At 41.9% G+C, this 17,129-nt stretch overlaps 1 long non-coding RNA gene across 1 annotated transcript in view; it reads right to left on the bottom strand.

The window, feature by feature from the left end:
• The window catches only part of LOC132650102 (uncharacterized), a 151,529-nt gene that overhangs the window by 38,932 nt on the left and 95,468 nt on the right, over window positions 1-17,129 (bottom strand). Inside the window, exon 3 of the long non-coding RNA XR_009588469.1 lies at window positions 1,841-2,043. This is a non-coding gene — a long non-coding RNA (uncharacterized LOC132650102). The remainder of the gene's footprint in view (window positions 1-1,840; window positions 2,044-17,129) is intronic.

The following is a 17,129-nucleotide window of genomic DNA, read 5'->3' as shown; positions in this document are numbered from 1 at the left end:
AGAATAAAAAAAAAAAGAAAACCAAACAAGGACAATCCTCTAATACATCTGATAACACAGTCATTAACCTGTTGTTACACAATTACATAATATAGTATATCATAGCACAACTCAGGATAACAAGAACATCTTCTCTTACTTCATCATTGCTTTACTATTGAAAAAAAATACATTTCTACTCTAGTTTAATCTTCAGGCCAAACATTTCTCAGTAATGGGCACTGCAAGTGTAAAATAAGTTGCTGAAAGTTTGGCCAATACTATAGCTCTGCTTTTGCCTGGAGCAAAAAGATATGGAAGGGGCCATGGTGCACTTGCCAGGCTTGGCCATTTTCAGTGTTGTTTCCTGGCACATAATTATGCTGCTTGCTGACAACTATTCTACTTCCTGTCCTTCTGTAAATTGTGAATGACAGTTTGGAAGCCACTGGCTTAAGTTTCTGAAAAAGAAACCTTTACAAAGACAGGCAAGGATAAAAATCGTGGTCAGTTTAAAGTTGTTGCTGATAACCTAAGAAGCACAACCAAACTGCCACCATGCTGTTAAGGAAACAGAGTTTCCTGTCTCTTTTTCATCCCCTATCCCATTCCCTACCGCTTAGAGTCCCAAAGCACAAGTCTGGTCAGAACTCCAAATTCTAAAAATGAGGACAGAGGGTTGGGGGGGAGAGAGCTCCAGATGTCAAGGAAATAAGTTGGAATGTGGAAAACTTGGAAGCCTTTCTCTTCTTGCTAGAAAAAGAAAACATTGAATTTTATATCTCAGGAGGAAAGACAAACTTCTACCGTGGTCACATGACCTATATCCACAACTTGCTCCTCCTTTTATAAAAAATGCCTTGCTTCAAAGGACCATCAAAAACAGTCATCATTGGCCAGGTCGGGTGTTGCACACCTTTAATCCCAGCACTTGTGAAGTAGAGGCACATGGATTTCCATGAGTTCCATGCCAACTATAGCTGTATAGTAAGACCCTGTCTCTAAAAAGAAGTCATTCTTAGAAAATTAATCTAAATCTGTCATTTCCAAGATAAATATTTGATCTCCTGTAGCTCTTTTCTTAGGAACTAGACAAATCAGGTTTCTATCCTATAACAATCAAAGGGATTGATACAGGATATCAAAATTGATATAGGATCAATCTCATCTCAAGGGGAGTACAAGAGTTTATACTAGAGTCAACCATGAGTGACCACGGCTCAGGAACAGAACATACATTCAAGTTGTCCCAAACACTTTGTTCCAATGTATTAATGGTTTTATGAAGGTTTTATAGTTTAAACAAAATAAAGTCATAAATCAAGACATTTCAAATATATTGATGGCAACATGTAGGCAGATGCAGAGGGGATATTTCTGCTATAGGCCCCCTATGCTATCTGATTACAAGCCTTTGGGATGCTCGATAATTTGTTAATACAATTTGAGAGGCTTTCCTAATAGTCAAACATAGATAGACCCAAAAGGTCTATGCCAAACTTGATAACTTGAATTTAATCCTCAGAAACCACTTGAGTGAAGCAGGTCACTAACTCTGGAAAGCTGTCCTCTGACTCTCCCCTGTCTGCCATGGTAATGGTGTGACACACACACACACACACACACACACACACACACCTGCACCTGATGCTCCTAAGCTATGCCATAGCAAGTCTCAAATATCTGCAGGTGTGCACGACACAAGGGGCCCTGTTGAGAGCACAGTTATAAGGTAAGCATTAACTTGAGTCAGAAAGCATTAGCACAGTGCATAAGAGGAAGTTCCAATCACATATCCGGCAAGGCAGACGGGGTCTCAGAGGGATCATGACCTTGCAAGAAAGACAGAAGGTTGGATTACCTGGCAACTGGTAACTTCTTCCAGATGCTGTTCTTGAGAGCAGACTGTACTGGTTATTCTGCTGTTGCTTGTAGTCAAGTCCATGACCAGATGTCACTCACAAAACCAAGAGTTTCTTTGAGCCTTTGGTTCCAGAGGGATAAGAGTCCGTCACGTAGGGAGGCAGGGCAGCAAGAGTCAGGCATGGCAGCAGAAGCAGGAAGCTGAAAGTCCATATTTCCAAGTGTAAGAAGAGTGCAGAGTGAGGCTATGAACCCACAAAGCCCACTCTAAATGATGTGCAGCAAGGCTGCACCACTTTCCCAAACAGCGCCACCAACTGGGTACCAAGTGTCCAAACACCCAAGCGGATGGGAGGCACATTTCTTATTCAAACCACTACAGAGCCTACTGGGAAACAAGAAAGCAGTGAAGCCCCCCGTGAATGACATCTCGAGTTTGGAGTCAGGTAGATATGGATTTGAAACCCTTGGATAATGTAGGAGTTGACTGAGTTCATCTGATGTGCTATGTGCTTCAATCTCTTTATCTGTGAAGGAGGAGTAATAGTGCTTTCCTGAAAAGATTGTCCAGAAAAATATCCGAAACAAACAAGAACAGGAAGGAAAAAAAAAAGAAAGGAAAGAATATTTCAAAACAGCTCAGTCAACAAAACTACCACTGTTGAGGGCCTAGATGTGGTAATTATGAAAACAATGAGTAGACCTGGCTGTGCTGAAGGGAAGACTTGTCACAACTAATTGAGAGAAACAGCACATGAAAAAAAAAAATGGAATCTGTAAGTGAAGTCTATGTTTCAGCAAATTCTGAAGCCCGAGTTTAGACTTGGCTTGGGAGACAGTGTGAAGAAGAAATCTGTTCAAGATTCTTCAAGAAAGGAAATGATATGTTCAAGCCAATTCCTCTGGGTAATTAAGACTGTTCCTCTATTGGCTGGAGGTGAGGAGACTATTTGTTAATTCTCAGGTGAGTAAATTTCCTGTTCATAGTTAAACTAACACTTCACTCCAGTTGTGTATCTGAGTTGTCACAGATGCAGCAATCAGGACAGACAAGTCATCAAATCCTAATCTTAATCTCACAAAGAAACATTTTTGTCTCACATATCAGATCTACCCAAGCATGGTATTAAGTACCTGAAATATTATCATTCAGAAAAGCAAAGGCAGAAGGATCAGGAATTCAAGATCATTCTTAGCTACATAGGTGGGCCTGAGCTACATGACATTGTGCCTCAAAAAAACAAAAAGATCAGAGACTGGGGAGACAGATCAGTGTGTAAGAGAACTTCCTATGCAAACAAGATCTGAATTGGAATCCCCAGCACCCACATAAAAGCAGGGCCTAGCCATATATGCATTTGAGGGGAATGACAAAAAGAATCCCAGCAGGTCGATGGCTGCCAACCCGACTACAACAGTGAGCTTCCACCACAACGGGGGATGCAGTCAGTGAGTTCAGGGTCAACAAGTTCCAGGCCAGTCGGGGATACATATAGATATCTGTCTCAAAACCAAAAATAAAACAAAATGAATAAGAACAGGCCAGTGTCCACTTCTGCCCTCCACATATGCTCAAGGGTGCATGCAGCAACAGCACACACATGTGTACGTCATACATATATATACACATATATACATACAAAATGCATAAGTAAATAATTTTTAAAAGAGAAAATGTCAGGTCTAGTGTTGATTAAGATTGCCCTCCTCCATATAACTCAGAGATTCAAGTTTATGGAGGTACTACCATCAAAGGATAAGTTTTCAGGGTTCCTTGAGCAGAAAGTTGCAGCTAACTTAGAGGAGTGCTTGCTGACAACCCAGGGTTTGAACTTTAGCATTGAATAAATCAGGTGTGGTGTCCTGTGGCTGTAGTGCCAGTACTGTGAAGTGATCATTGGGTACAGAGTGAATTCCAGGCCAGCCTAATACACATGAAACTGTGTAAAACAAACAAAGAGGAGCAAACAACTACAACAACAAAAACGGACTTTTAGGGCTCCTGTAACAAAATACAGAGTAGTATAGATGCCCCAGAGGCCCTTATGGCCAGGCCTAGAAATGGCATCCTCCATTGGTGTACTCATCTGTGCTTTCCCATGCAGGTTTAGAGAAGGCCAAACCCACATTTCTTGTCAGCCCAGTGGACCTCCTGGAAGTCAAAGTCTATCACTGCTCACATCCTGTTAATCACAACTCATGCTTTTAAGGTCTCAGTGTTTTGTTTGCAGTGGGCTTACATTGGGCATTGTTAAGAATTCACTATAAAGAACCAGGCAAGCACACTTCATTACAGAGTCCACAGTTCGGTACAGAGTTCACGTCGTGGAGAAAGCAAGCAAAATGTCCTCTTTTCTTTTTTCTCCTGTCTGGCCTGGAACTCACTATGCAGACCAGGTTAACCTCATAGAGCTTCACCTGCTTCTGCCTCCTACTACTGGAATCAAACGCATGTGCTGCCAGGCTGGGCAACAATGTCACTTTCAGATGTGTGCTCTGATAAATATTCAGTGTTTGTAAGAGTGTTTCCCTATGTGCTACTCAGTCCCACTGGAACTGCAAAGATGGCTGGGAAATGAAACAGAGTACACACAGTGGGAAGCAAGCCACGAGGAAGTCTTCCCTCCGCCTTGCCCCCTTCTGCAGCTATAGCCCCACCATCCTGGACCATCACAGAAGCCATGCCTATTAGGCCTTCCTCTGCATCCTTTCAGTAAGTTTAGCTCCATTCTACAGTGAGTAATTAAAGACGGAACATATCCTTTTGCCCTCTGTGGATACAGACAGTAAGAATTTCTGTCTTTGCAGAGACAAAGATGTACAACATCATTTCTCTCATAGGTTGGGTATGCACTTTTTGATATAAAAATAGAAATTTCTTTTATGGGATTGCTTATTGTCTTTGATTGCTCATTTAACAGTGGGCCTTGTTTGGATCCCCCGAAGATTAAACTGGTCCTATAAAACTCCAAAAGTAAATATTTGGGGCTTTGCATGGACTATATATATGGGCACAGCTATTTCCAAGGGAATTGGAGAGCATGATGTTAGCTTAAATAACCGAGATGTAGAAAACAAATCTTGTATGTTCTCCTTCATGTGCACATGCAAAATCTAGATGGAATAGTCTCTCTCTCTCTCTCTCTCTCTCTCTCTCTCTCTCTCTCTCGTGCATTTACATGGCAATAAATTAGAAAAGAGATTATTTTATAATTATTTTTATTTTTTTATATTTACTTTATGTGTATGAATGTTTTGACTGCATCTATGTCTACACATCACAGGTGTGTGATGCCTTGCAGAGGTCAGAAAAAGGCATTGTAGCCCCTGCAGTTGGAGTAACAGGCAATTATGAGCTACCACATGGGTGCTGGAAACCAAACTCAGGTCTTCTGCAAGAAGAGCCAGTGCTTTATCCCTGAGCCATCTCTCCACTCTGGGAATGATTTAAGAAGAGCAAAAGAACCAGGAATAGTAGGAAGAAAGGTAGAATTGCGGGTGAATCTGATCAAAGTACATAATATACATATATATAAAGATACTGAAACCTATTCATGTGCAACAAATATAAATATACACATATACTAGGTTTAAAATATGTATTATTTTCTGGTACTGAACACTTTTTGGTTTTTAGAACAGTTTGCCAAGCCTTGGTCTATCATAATATGTGCTCAAAACTGGTTGAAATTGTGCGTATTTTTAACATTTTTATACTTATTTATGTGTTTATGTGTATATCTATGTGAGTGTATGCCCCATGTTCAGTGGTGTTTGGTGTTGGGGGTGTTCCAATTCTTCTATGTGCATGGGTTTTTATACTATATGTATGTCTGTGTACCATATGTGTACAGTGCCCTCAGACATCAGAAGAAGGCTTTGGGTCCCTTAAAACTGGGGTTACAGACATTTGTGAGCCACCACGTGGGTTCTGGGAACCAAATCCTGTTCCTCTGAAAGAGTGGCCAATGTTCTTAACTGCTGAGGCATCCATCTTTCTAGTCCCATGTGGATATTTTTAAAAGCTGGAGTTTGAAGACTAACTTATAAATAATTACATGAACTTGTATTTCCTTAAATGCTCATCTCTTCCCTTCTGCATGGGTTTAGAGCGGGCCAAAGTGACTTTCTTGCCAGCTTCACTCAGCCTCCTGGTAGTCAAGGTCTGTGCACAAAGGGGTGAGAGCACGTGAGCCACTGTTTCTGAGAACCAGCTTAGATTGAGAAAATCAGTAAAAATGTTTCAAGTGAACAAATCAGGATTTGTGAGAAATCTGGACCGGAGATAAAGAATTCAGGAAATAAAGTATGATCTGTCTTTATTTAACAATAGGGTTTTTTCATCAACTTCAAGGCACCACTCGTGGAGGAAAAATGCTGCAAGATGCAGCATCCCAAGATCAGAAGTGTTTAAATGAAAAAAAAAAAAAAAAGTGACAGAGAACTGAGAAAGATGGCCATATATGCTCATTCATTGTCCAGAAAACAAACCAAGGTGAAGAACTGTATGTAGATTACCTATAAGTCTCAAGGACTTAAATAATTATGTACAACCTAAGTGAGTTCATAGCTGGCTAGTTGTCCTACCTTCTTTCTACTATGCTGCCCTTACATACCATATTTATCTTGTTGAACAAGCTATTCTTTCCCTAACACCTTATACATGGTATTATAATACCTGCCCCACCCGCCATTTCCTTCCCTACAATCGATTTCCCCACACAGTCTCCAGACATCAGCCTTTTGTCCTTGCCCAAAAAAGAGAACTTTCTGACCACAGTGTAACCATTACTACAGTTCAGAAAATCTAATCTACATTGAATGCAAGGCACACAGTTCTTTCACCTATCCCTGGAAAATGTGTGCTGACAACTAAAGTATGATGCTCTGTCAATTATCATTTACATCACAAGCTTGGCCGGGTAGCTCACAGCGGTCATCCCAGCATTTCAGAGACTTAAACAGGAGGACTGTCATAAGTCCAAAGCCACCCTTCAGGCCAGCCAAAGAGCCTATCTCAAAGGAATAAAATAGAAGAAGGCTAGGTGCAATGGCTTACACCTCTAATCAAGCCATAGAGAGAGGTGCATCTCTGAGTTTGAGGCCAGCCTAGCCTAACTACTGTGTTCCAGACCAGACAGGGCTACATAATGACACCCTGTCTCCAGCACACCAAGAAAGATCCCAATTTCACATCGTCAGATGTGAGTTACATTTGTTACAGTATGTGTGCTTTAAAACTGATAAAAATCCATACTTTGATACACATCAGTGATTTTTCAGTAAGACTTGTTACCTGCACTGAAAGGTGATGCTACCTACAATGATGTCTGTCTCTTTTTTGAGGTGGTATGAGACAGAAGAGAGTTTACACAAAAGAATATTCCTGGTGAAACCGCAAGTCATGACATGAGCAGCAGGTGCCAGAGGAATTGCTTAGTTTGGGACCTCCGTTTGAGTAAAGCTGGGCCCTTGAGTAGGCCATAGGAAAGGATTTCAGGATGAGTCAGAAAGATAGTGTGTAGCTGAGATTTAAGCACGGATGGAGATGGAGAAGAAACAGATGCTTAGATGTCTTTACAGTGGCAATATAGAATTCAGTGGCTTTCTAAAGTGACATTATTCATAGGATGCAATTTGCAAGGATCAAAGTTTAAGCAAAAAGTAAGTACAAAAATGCCAGATAGTGGGCCAGAGAGATGGCTTGGAAATTGGGAGAGTTTGCTGTTCTTGAAGAGGACCTGAGTTCAGATTATAGTACTTACAGCAATCACAGTTGTAGGAAGGTCAAAACTGCCTACAACTCTTCAGCTGTCCTCCAAAGGCAGCCATACACATAAATAGAAATAAGATAAATGTTTTTAATGCAAGATGGTTTCCATGCTCCCCACCCCTCATAGCAGGGTTTCATTATATAACCCTAGCAGGCTTGAAACTTCTTATTTAAAGCAGGGGGGCCTACCTACAAACTCAGAGAGATACAGCTAGCTCTGCTTCCCAAGTGCAGGGACAAAAATATTGATACACACTACCACCCTGGCCCTCTTTTCCTTTACCTTAAAGAACTTTCTGTGTGGTGCATGCCTATAATCCTGGCACTTGGGAGATATAGGCAAATTTGGATTATGTCCAAGTTTAAAGCCCTCCTGGTCTAAGTAGTGAATACCAAGCAAGTGAAGGCTACATAGTGACACTGCCTGAAAGAGCACCACCAACAGGCATTATTTTCTTTTATAAATGAAATTGTGGGGCGTTTTTATGGGATGCATTGTTTAGATTCTAGGGAGGAAAGAGGCATTCTAATAAGTTTAAACTCAGGGCCACAAGCATTGTAGCCTTAAGTAAGCAGAGTTTGTTATTTCAGCATTCTTTTTTTTTTAATGATTTATTGTTCTTTTAATATTCAAGCTGCAATTAGGAATTTTTTAAATTTCCATTTTATTATTATTATTATTAATTACACTTTATTCATTTTGTATCCCCCCCATAAGCCCCTCCCTCCTCCCCTCCCGATCCCACCCTTCCTCCCCTTTCTGCATGCATGCCCCTCCCCAAGTCCACTGATAGGGGAGGTCTTCCTCTCCTTCCTTCTGATCTTAGTCTATCAGTTCTCATCAGGAGTGGCTGCATTGTCATCTTCTGTGGCCTGGTAAGGCTGCTCCCCCCTCAGGGGGAGGTGATCAAAGAGCAGGCCAATCTTATTGGAGATATCTTTGGAAAATTAGCACTCACTTTATAGACAATGTTGATTTTTTTTCCCCACTGTACTGATATTTCTGACTTCCAGCCAAATTCTAGAGTAAGATACATTTCCTTCCCATGTCCCCCTAATTTTCCCGACCTCAGAGGGAAATCTCCTTAGAGAATGTGAGCCCCAAAGTTGAATTAAATCTCAAGCCAAGCAGCTTGATGGACCATGGCCAGGGCTCCAGTTCAGAGAAATCCAAAGGCCACAGAAAAAGAAAGAGTGCCCTGCTATAATATGCTTAAGACACTACTTTTCTTTCTCCTGGGACCCTCTTCCCTCTCAACATGTGTCACAGTTGGCAGCTGTAGTTCATCCAGGCTCCCTATGCACATATTGTGAGGACCCCCTCTTCCTTCTTTCCAATCCTCTCTTCAGACCTAGCATTCAACACTCCAACCCTCTGGAGCAAGAGGGAGCAGGCTGTGTTGCTGGAGGCATTCAAACCTGCCTTTTCCCCTTTCTAGCCAAACTCCTGATCTGACACAATTATGGGTAAGCAGACTTATGCTTTTTCTGGGATAATGAGTCGTGCTTCCCCTGCCCCACCTTCTTTTCCTCTCACAAGTGACTTGTGGCCAATTCTAGTCTGTGAGTATCCCTTTAAAGTCTGTCGTGCTTGGCTAACCAGACAGCTTTGGCTTCCACATGAAACTGAGCTTCCCTTCCACTCATCAGTCAGGGGACTATTGCCAGGGAATGTCCCAGTCTAAGGAATGCCTCATTTAAATCAATGTAATGACTCTCGATCTCACAGGGAAAAAAAATCTATCCTCTTAGGAAAACCTTTTGGGTGAACAACCTTTTGGGTGCCCCTCTAGCAATACAAGAGTCTTGCCCCATGCTCCCTCCCCCTCTGATTCATCCCTGGGCTAGATTCTCAAAACCAGGTCTAAATTTGCTCCTCAGTCCCACAGCTGAGAGGGAGATGATTACATGTCGTTATGCTATGCCATCTTCTTTACATGAAGCCCCCCAGTCACATCCTTGATGAACCCTTCCTTGGTGGTCATTTGAGCCTCTGCTCAGCCCTCAGGCTTGTCTACTTCCAACTATTACGCCACCTGGCAGTTCTGCTCCACCTCCCTGTCTTCACTGTCTCCTTCTGCTCCTCCTCTCCATTTTCAGAACCCTACCCAACAGCTCCTCCTCCCTACCCAGATATACTGTTTCCCTAAAGCTCAAGACCTTTGTATAAAAGATTAAACTTCACTCTCCCGCCCCCACCGAGAGCATCCTTTCTCTTTGTGAAGTCATTAATGGGGACTTTGGCTTTATCAAGCTATACATCTGAATGTCTGACCTGGGCCAAAAACAAATGCCCCTGTGTCCAGTCCACCATTCCTACTCCCCCAGCAAGCCTCTTGTCCTGTCTAGGTCTCTGGCTCTCAGTCCTTCAGAGAAAAGGATCTGTTTGCTGTATATCCCAATTTTTTTCAGGAGAGCAGATGCTTTTGGCACCCCAAACTGCAATTACATACAAGGTTTGGGAACAGAGGTTTTTTTCTTTTTTCTTTTTTTTATTCTCTGTGTATTATTTTCTGCCCTGCTTTTTCTTGCTTATACAAGATAGTTTGCTTCCCAAATGTCATTAGGAACTTTGTTATCTTGGCCAGTTCTTGCTGGAACATGATATTCTCTACCTCTGGTGCTCATCTGAAACCAAAAACAAAAACATGTAAAAGAATGATAAAAAAAAAAGCAATAATAAAGTCTGCCCAGGACCTTCAGCAGACAAGAATGTTATAGTTTAACATTATGTTGTCGACAGGTTATCTTAGATTGTTGTCTTACATTAGAAGTATAAATTGTGTTCCTTTTAATAAGTTAATGAGTGTGTTTGTTCTGGTGCTCTATCTCTGACATTATAGAAAGAAATAAAACAACAACAAAAACAGAAAGAGAGGGGAAGCAATGTAAAAAAGTGGAAGCATGAGATTTATTTTTGGTAACTAAAGTATTGGCTCAACCTTTCCTGTTGAGACAAGCAATGGTCTGTTCAATCTAGCTTGGGTCCTGATGATGATTATCTGAAGCAAGTGGTCCACTCAAGTATATATTGGTAAGCCAATAATTTTAATTAGACGAATTGCTTATAGGAGCAGGGGTGAGAGAACAATTACAAGGCACAGGCAGCGCACATGTGACTATACTACTGAAGAAAACTACTGTTTTGTTTCCAGCAACTGTTAACTTCCTATAGAACCTTAGGGAAAGCTAGTAGCTCCTGACCCCCTCTCTCCTAGCGTACATTACCTGCCTACATACGCTTGGGGATGATCAAGGCTTCCTGAGCCTCTCTCTCTCCTCTCCAGAGTGGAATGTTCATGGTTCAATCTTGCACAGCTTTCATGTGGGTAATTACAACTGGTAAGAGATCAAGAAGACAATGGCACTTGGTTGGGGTATCAGTCTCTGCAGGGTCCCAACCAAGGACCATTGTCTTCTTGATCTCTTACCATTTGTAATTACCCACATGAAAGCTGTGCAAGACTGAACCATGAACATTCCATTCTCCAAGGACTATGCATAGAGAGGACCTAAAACCCTTGCTCAGATGTAGTCCATAGACTCAGTCTCCAAGTGGGAGCAAAGGGCTATCTCTGACATGAACTCAGAGGCTGAACTTTTGTTCACCTCCCCTTGGGGGATGCATCCTTGCCAGGCCACAGAGGAACCAGTGCAACCAGTCCTGATGAGACCTGATAAGCTAGGATCAGAGGGAAGGAGAGGAGGTCCTCCCCTATCAGGGGACTTGGGGAGGGACATAGGGGGAGAAGAGAGAAGAAGGGTAGGACTGGGAGGAGATGAGGGAGGGGGCTGTAGCCAGTATACAAAGTGAATAAATTGTAGTAATAAACATATAAACAAAATAAAATCAAATTAAAAATAAGGCAATGTCTATTGCATGCTCAGCATTTTACAACATTCCACCCCTTCCTCCAGCTCCTACATTTGTTGATGTTCCCTGAGCCTTAGGAGAGGTGACATAAATGTCTTCCTGCTCTGGACCAACCACAGGCTAAGGGGAGGGGGGCTGCTCTCACCTGCTTTGCCTACACAGGATCTCTGGTCCAAGATGATTATATGTAGCTGTTCAGAGAACTCCAGTTTACTTTCTTGCAGTAGAGACATGGACACAGCTAACTATGGGGATGATAAGTGCTCACCTTTGGGACAAGCTTCATCTTTTCACTTGCACTGCTCTATAATCTGTAACTTCACCAAACTTTGAGAGGGGGTTTTAAAGCCTAGACACTCATAAGCACTGGATTTGGCTTTCTGTCAATCTTTTTCTTTATAAATACTCCAGCTCTACAGAAATCTTGCCTTATTTGCCTTTCAGTGACCCACACAGGCCCTTTGGCCTGCCTTTTCCATGCCTCATCCCTTCTTGATTCCTTTTAGCACTTTCTGATACAAATTTACATAGCAGTCTGAATCATTCAGATCTGCTAGAGTCTCTCCTGTGCTATAAAGATCATGACCCACCTGTGCTGGTTGATTTTTTTGTTTGTTTGTTTTATTTTTGTTTTGTTTGTCAACCTGACTCAAACTAGGGTTATGTGAGAAGAGAGTACCTCAATTGAGAAAATGTTCCCTCTATCAGCCTGGACTGTAAGCAGGTCTATGGTACATTTTCTTGATTGTTGATTGATGTGGAAGGGCTCATCCCACTGTGAGCAGTGCTGTGTCTGGATAGATTGTCTTCCCAAGTATAAGAAAGATACCTGACCCTGGAGAACAAGCCAGAAAGCTTTATTTCTTCAAGGCTCCTACCACTGCTCCTCCTTGAGAACCAACTCCAACTTCCCCCAATGATGAATTTTGATCAGCACGTGTAAGCCAAATAAACTTTCTTCCCTCAAGCTGCTTTGAGTCATAGTGTTTATCACAGTAACAGAAACCAATCTGGGACACCATCATTGGTCTCAACAAAGCTCCTAACTCCCCCACCCATCAGTCCCCAGATCCCTGCTGAATTAACTTCATTGTTAACTACCCTGTGGAAGCGAAGCTACCACATCTGGTGAACTCGACATCCAACACCATCTCTCTCATAACAACTTTCCTCAGTAATGCCTGTCCTTCTTCCATGGTCGTCCAGTCCCTGATATTTAGAGGATCCTCCAACAGTGACAAGCAAGTGTTCCAAATGGATCCTGCGAGCTAGTTTTTCATACTGATTTTCTTCCGATCCTCTTATATACTGTCTTTGTCTTAAGTAAGCATGGATATTTACATTTCTCAGTTTCTCCACTTCCACAGCTCTCAGATTCATCTCATCTGGCCCCGTGTCTCTTCATGAGACAGGCTGTGGGAGTCCCATTCTTTTCTCATTTAAAGGTCTTCCCCAGTTCAAAAGGTTCAGAGGCCAAGGATTCTTAGTTGTGCACTCCCGTTCTGGGACATTGCTAAGATCTCCAACTTGTTTGCCATAGCAAGCAAATAGTGTTAAAGGTCGGTCACAAAAGTCAGTCCTACCACTTCTACTTCTCTTCCTCCTAAATGTCCAATTCTGTCCATAGGTTCCATGGAGGATGGGGATGATCCCAGGAAAGACTATTTAGCACAGATCTAATTGGATATTCATTCCCTTTTTCCTTTATCCCCCATCTTCCTGTCAGTTGTAAAAATAAAAAAAAAAGACAAGCTACCACATCAAGCCCATTCTCTTTATTATTTTTACTATTTTTTATTCACTTTACCACCAGTTCAGACATTATTGAGAGGATAGCACCTGCATGCTCTTTCCTCATTGTCGTTTATCCTTTGTGTAAACAAATTCTCTCTAGGCAAACAGCTGAGCCTTCTAGCATTCTTACTGTATTGATCAAGGACGATGCAACTAGCAACCAGAGACTGCTTACGATGCCACTCTATTGTGCTATTTTCAAAGGCTAGAATACATTCTCCAATCAATCTGTCAGCCATTTTGAGAATGCTCCCATGCTCCTGTGGTGGACTGCATACAAGGACACTTATCAGTCCATACCACTTAGAGGAAGATGGCTTTCTTATAGTTCTCATCTCCAGAAGGAATGTCTTCTACCCACAGCAAAGACAAAGTAACTGCCACTGCAACAAGAGGGCATGCCCCTCCATACAACATGCTGCCATGGGCTACATCTGTGCAGGGGTTCTAGGTTACCTTCATGCATGGTCCTTGGTTGGAGAGTCAGTCTCAGAAAAGACCCCTGGGTCCAGGTTTTTTGGTTCTGTTGCTCTCCTTGTGGAGCTCCTGTCCCTTCCAGGTCTTTCTATCTCTCCCTTCTTTTATAAGGATTCCATGCATTCGGCCCAAAGTTTGGCTATGAGTCTCAGCATCTGCTTTAATACCCTGCTGGGTAGAGTCTTTCAGAGGCTTCTGTGGTAGGCTCCTGTCCTGTTCGCTGTCTTCTCCTTCTTCCAATGTCTATCCTGTTTGCCTTTCTGAGTGAGGATTGATCATCTTATCCAGGGTCCTCCTTCTTGCTTAGCTTCTTTAGTTGTACAGGTTTTAGTACGTTTATCCTATATTATATGTATAATAACCACTTAGGAGTGAGTATATACCCTGTGTGTCTTTCTGCTTCTGGGATACCTCACTCAAGATGATCTTTTCTATTTCCTACCATTTGCCTGCAAATTTCATGATTTCATTGTTTTTAATAGATGAGTAGGATTCCATTGTGTAAATGGACCACAATTTCTGTATCCATTCCTCAACTGAGGGACATCTGGGTTGTTTCCAGATTCTGGCTATTAAGAATAAAGCTGTTACGAACATGGTTTAGCAATGCAAGCAAGCATTCCTCCTCAACCTGTCTTTGGTTCTGTCATGCCCCACTTTAGGTGCTAAATGTCACATGAATCTTTGCTTGAGGCAAAATGTCTATTCACCCCAGGAATGTCAATAATGACAGAGCAATGAAACAATTCCACCCAGGTTTATTTTGGTGAACCAATGAGTTTAGTTAGGGTTACTTATAGGAGTCAGAGTGAGGTGCAAGCGGCCATTCCAGTGGAGTGAAAAACTCTTTTTCTTACTCAGCAATAATTAATTGTCCCTATATGCTCAGAGAGAGGTGGGGACTATTCAGTGACTCTCCATAGAAACTGTTAGCTGCCTATAAATTTTTGGGAAGGGAACAAGGCCTTTTTATCCCTCCATAATTGAATATTAATGGGCTCGATCTTGCCCAGCTCCTGTGTGGGTAATGACTACTTCTGGGAGTTCAAGTGAGGCAATGGCCATTTCATGACTGGAGAACAGTGTTCTCTAAGAGATAATCAAAAGGAAAACAGTTTATTTTTTGGATAAGGACTTTTACATGGCAAAATAAGATTTTGTCCTAAGATAAAATGGCTGACCAAAATGAAAACATAAATAGGAAGACAAAACCAGAAACCATAAGTACATTTCATAAAGTCTGAGTAAAGAATAAAAAGATTCACAAAAGATAAAGCTTAAATGGGATATTTATGATAATTAAAAGTAATTAAATTTACTAAAGTCAAAATCAGGTACATTGATATAAAACTAGAATCTGGTCCTTTGTTTAACAGTGAAGCTTTTTTAAGTTACTGATCTACTCTTGATAACATTTATAAAAAGAACAAAGATTTGGAGGGAATGAAACATGGGACCCCAACACTACTGTGCTCTGAGAAAGAGGACCCTGTAGAAGATGATCAGTCTTCACTCAGAAAGGCAAACAGGATAGAAACCGGAAGAGGGAGAAGACAGGGAACAGGACAGGAGCCTACCACGGAGGCCTCTGAAAGACTCTACCCAGCAGGGTATTAAAGCAGATGCTGAGACTCATAGCCAAACTTTGGGCCAAGTGCTTGGAATCTGATGAAAGAAGGGGGAAATAAAAAGACCTGGAAGGGACTGGAGCTCCACAAGGAGAGCAACAGAACCGAAAAACCTGGACCCAGGGGTCTTTTCTGAGACTGATACTCCAACCATGGACCATGCATGAAGGTAACCTAGAACCCCTGCACAGATGTAGCGCATGGCAGCTCATTGTCCAAGTAGGTTCCCTAGTAAAGGGAACAGGAGCTGTCTCTGACATGAACTCAGTGGCTAGCTCTTTGATCACCTATCCTTGCGGGGGGGGGGGGAGGGAGCAGCCTTACCTGGCCACTGAGGAAGACAATGCAGCCAGTCCTGATGAGATCTGATATGCTAAGGTCAGAGGGAAGGGGAAGAGGAGCTCCCCTATCAGTGGACTTGGGAAGGGGCATGGGAGGAGATGAGGGAGATAGGGTGGGGTTGGGAGGGGATGAGGGAGGTGGCTACAACTGGGATATAAAGTGAATAAACTGTAATTTATAAAAAAATAAATTAAGAAAGAAAAGAAAGAAGGAAAGAAGGAAGGAAGGAAGGAAGGAAGGAAGGAAGGAAAGAAAGAAAGAAAGAAAGAAAGAAAGAAAGAAAGAAAGAAAGAAAGAAAGAAAGAAAGAAGGAAAGAGCCAGAGATTGGAGAGGGTGCTACAGGGTGTCTTTTGGACACTACGCTTGGGAACTCTTTGTGACTATGGTTAGTTGCACAAGATTGGGCCCATCACCATTTTGTCATTTGTAGGGGAGGCCTCACTGCTCACTGAAGGACAATAGAGCATGAGGGAGGGAGTTATAAGTTACCCATGTTTCAATAAATAATCCCTCACACACTTACATTCATACAAGCAATCCTTAATTAAATTCATTATGCAAAATAACTCAAAGTAGGAGGTGGTTTAATTGAGGTAAGAGAGGTTTCAATTGAAGGGGGCAGAGTTTGAAAGAGAATAATGGTGGGGGTGAAAATGACCAAATTTCAGTATATGCATGGATGAAATTTTTATAAAAACACAAAGAGACAAAATAAAACTAAATTTAAAACTACAAAGATTGTATGCTTTAACACGTTATGTTTCAACTCATGCTTTCTACAAAGTTTGTAAGGCTTTTAACTACTTAGAAACTGTCTTATCAAATCCCTGAATTACTTAAAGGCCCATTTGGTTTTTTCTAAGCTTTGTCTAAATGTTTTATTGAAGTAAAAACTAAAAATCTTATAGAAACTATGCTTCTGTACATTCAACAACCAACACAAAGAGGACAAAGCCAATGAAGATTCAAAGAACAAAAAAGACACTCAATATGTTGTCCTTGACTGCATATAGTCAGCCAGGAGTCAGAGGACCTTGGGTCTCCTCTAAAAAGGGCAATTCTAGTAAAGCCACCTTGATTAGAGTCCATGAAGGTGCCAGAGGCTGAACTCTCACTAGCACACATCCTACAAAGAGGGGGCTTATTAAAGGGAGAAATGTCTCCTTTGCCTCCAAGGAAAGCCACATAAAAAGACTCCAATCCATCCCTTCAGGTGGCACAGCTGGTGGAGGAAAAACTAAATAAGGCAAGGGGGGCTCCTCCCAACTCCCTAAAAGTGGCTCCTAGGGAGTCTTGACTGACTTTAAAAAAAGTCTACCAAGAACTGCCCAAGGATTTTCATTCTAATCAGGTTCATCCAGGGATCCACTGCTCATAAAGCCCTTCAGGTAACTAGTC

Source organism: Meriones unguiculatus, chromosome X (assembly GCF_030254825.1).
Source record: "Meriones unguiculatus strain TT.TT164.6M chromosome X, Bangor_MerUng_6.1, whole genome shotgun sequence".
Lineage (NCBI taxonomy): Eukaryota > Metazoa > Chordata > Mammalia > Rodentia > Muridae > Meriones > Meriones unguiculatus.
The sequence above is the reverse complement of the archived record's forward strand: the minus strand, read 5'-3'. Positions and strand labels throughout refer to the sequence as shown.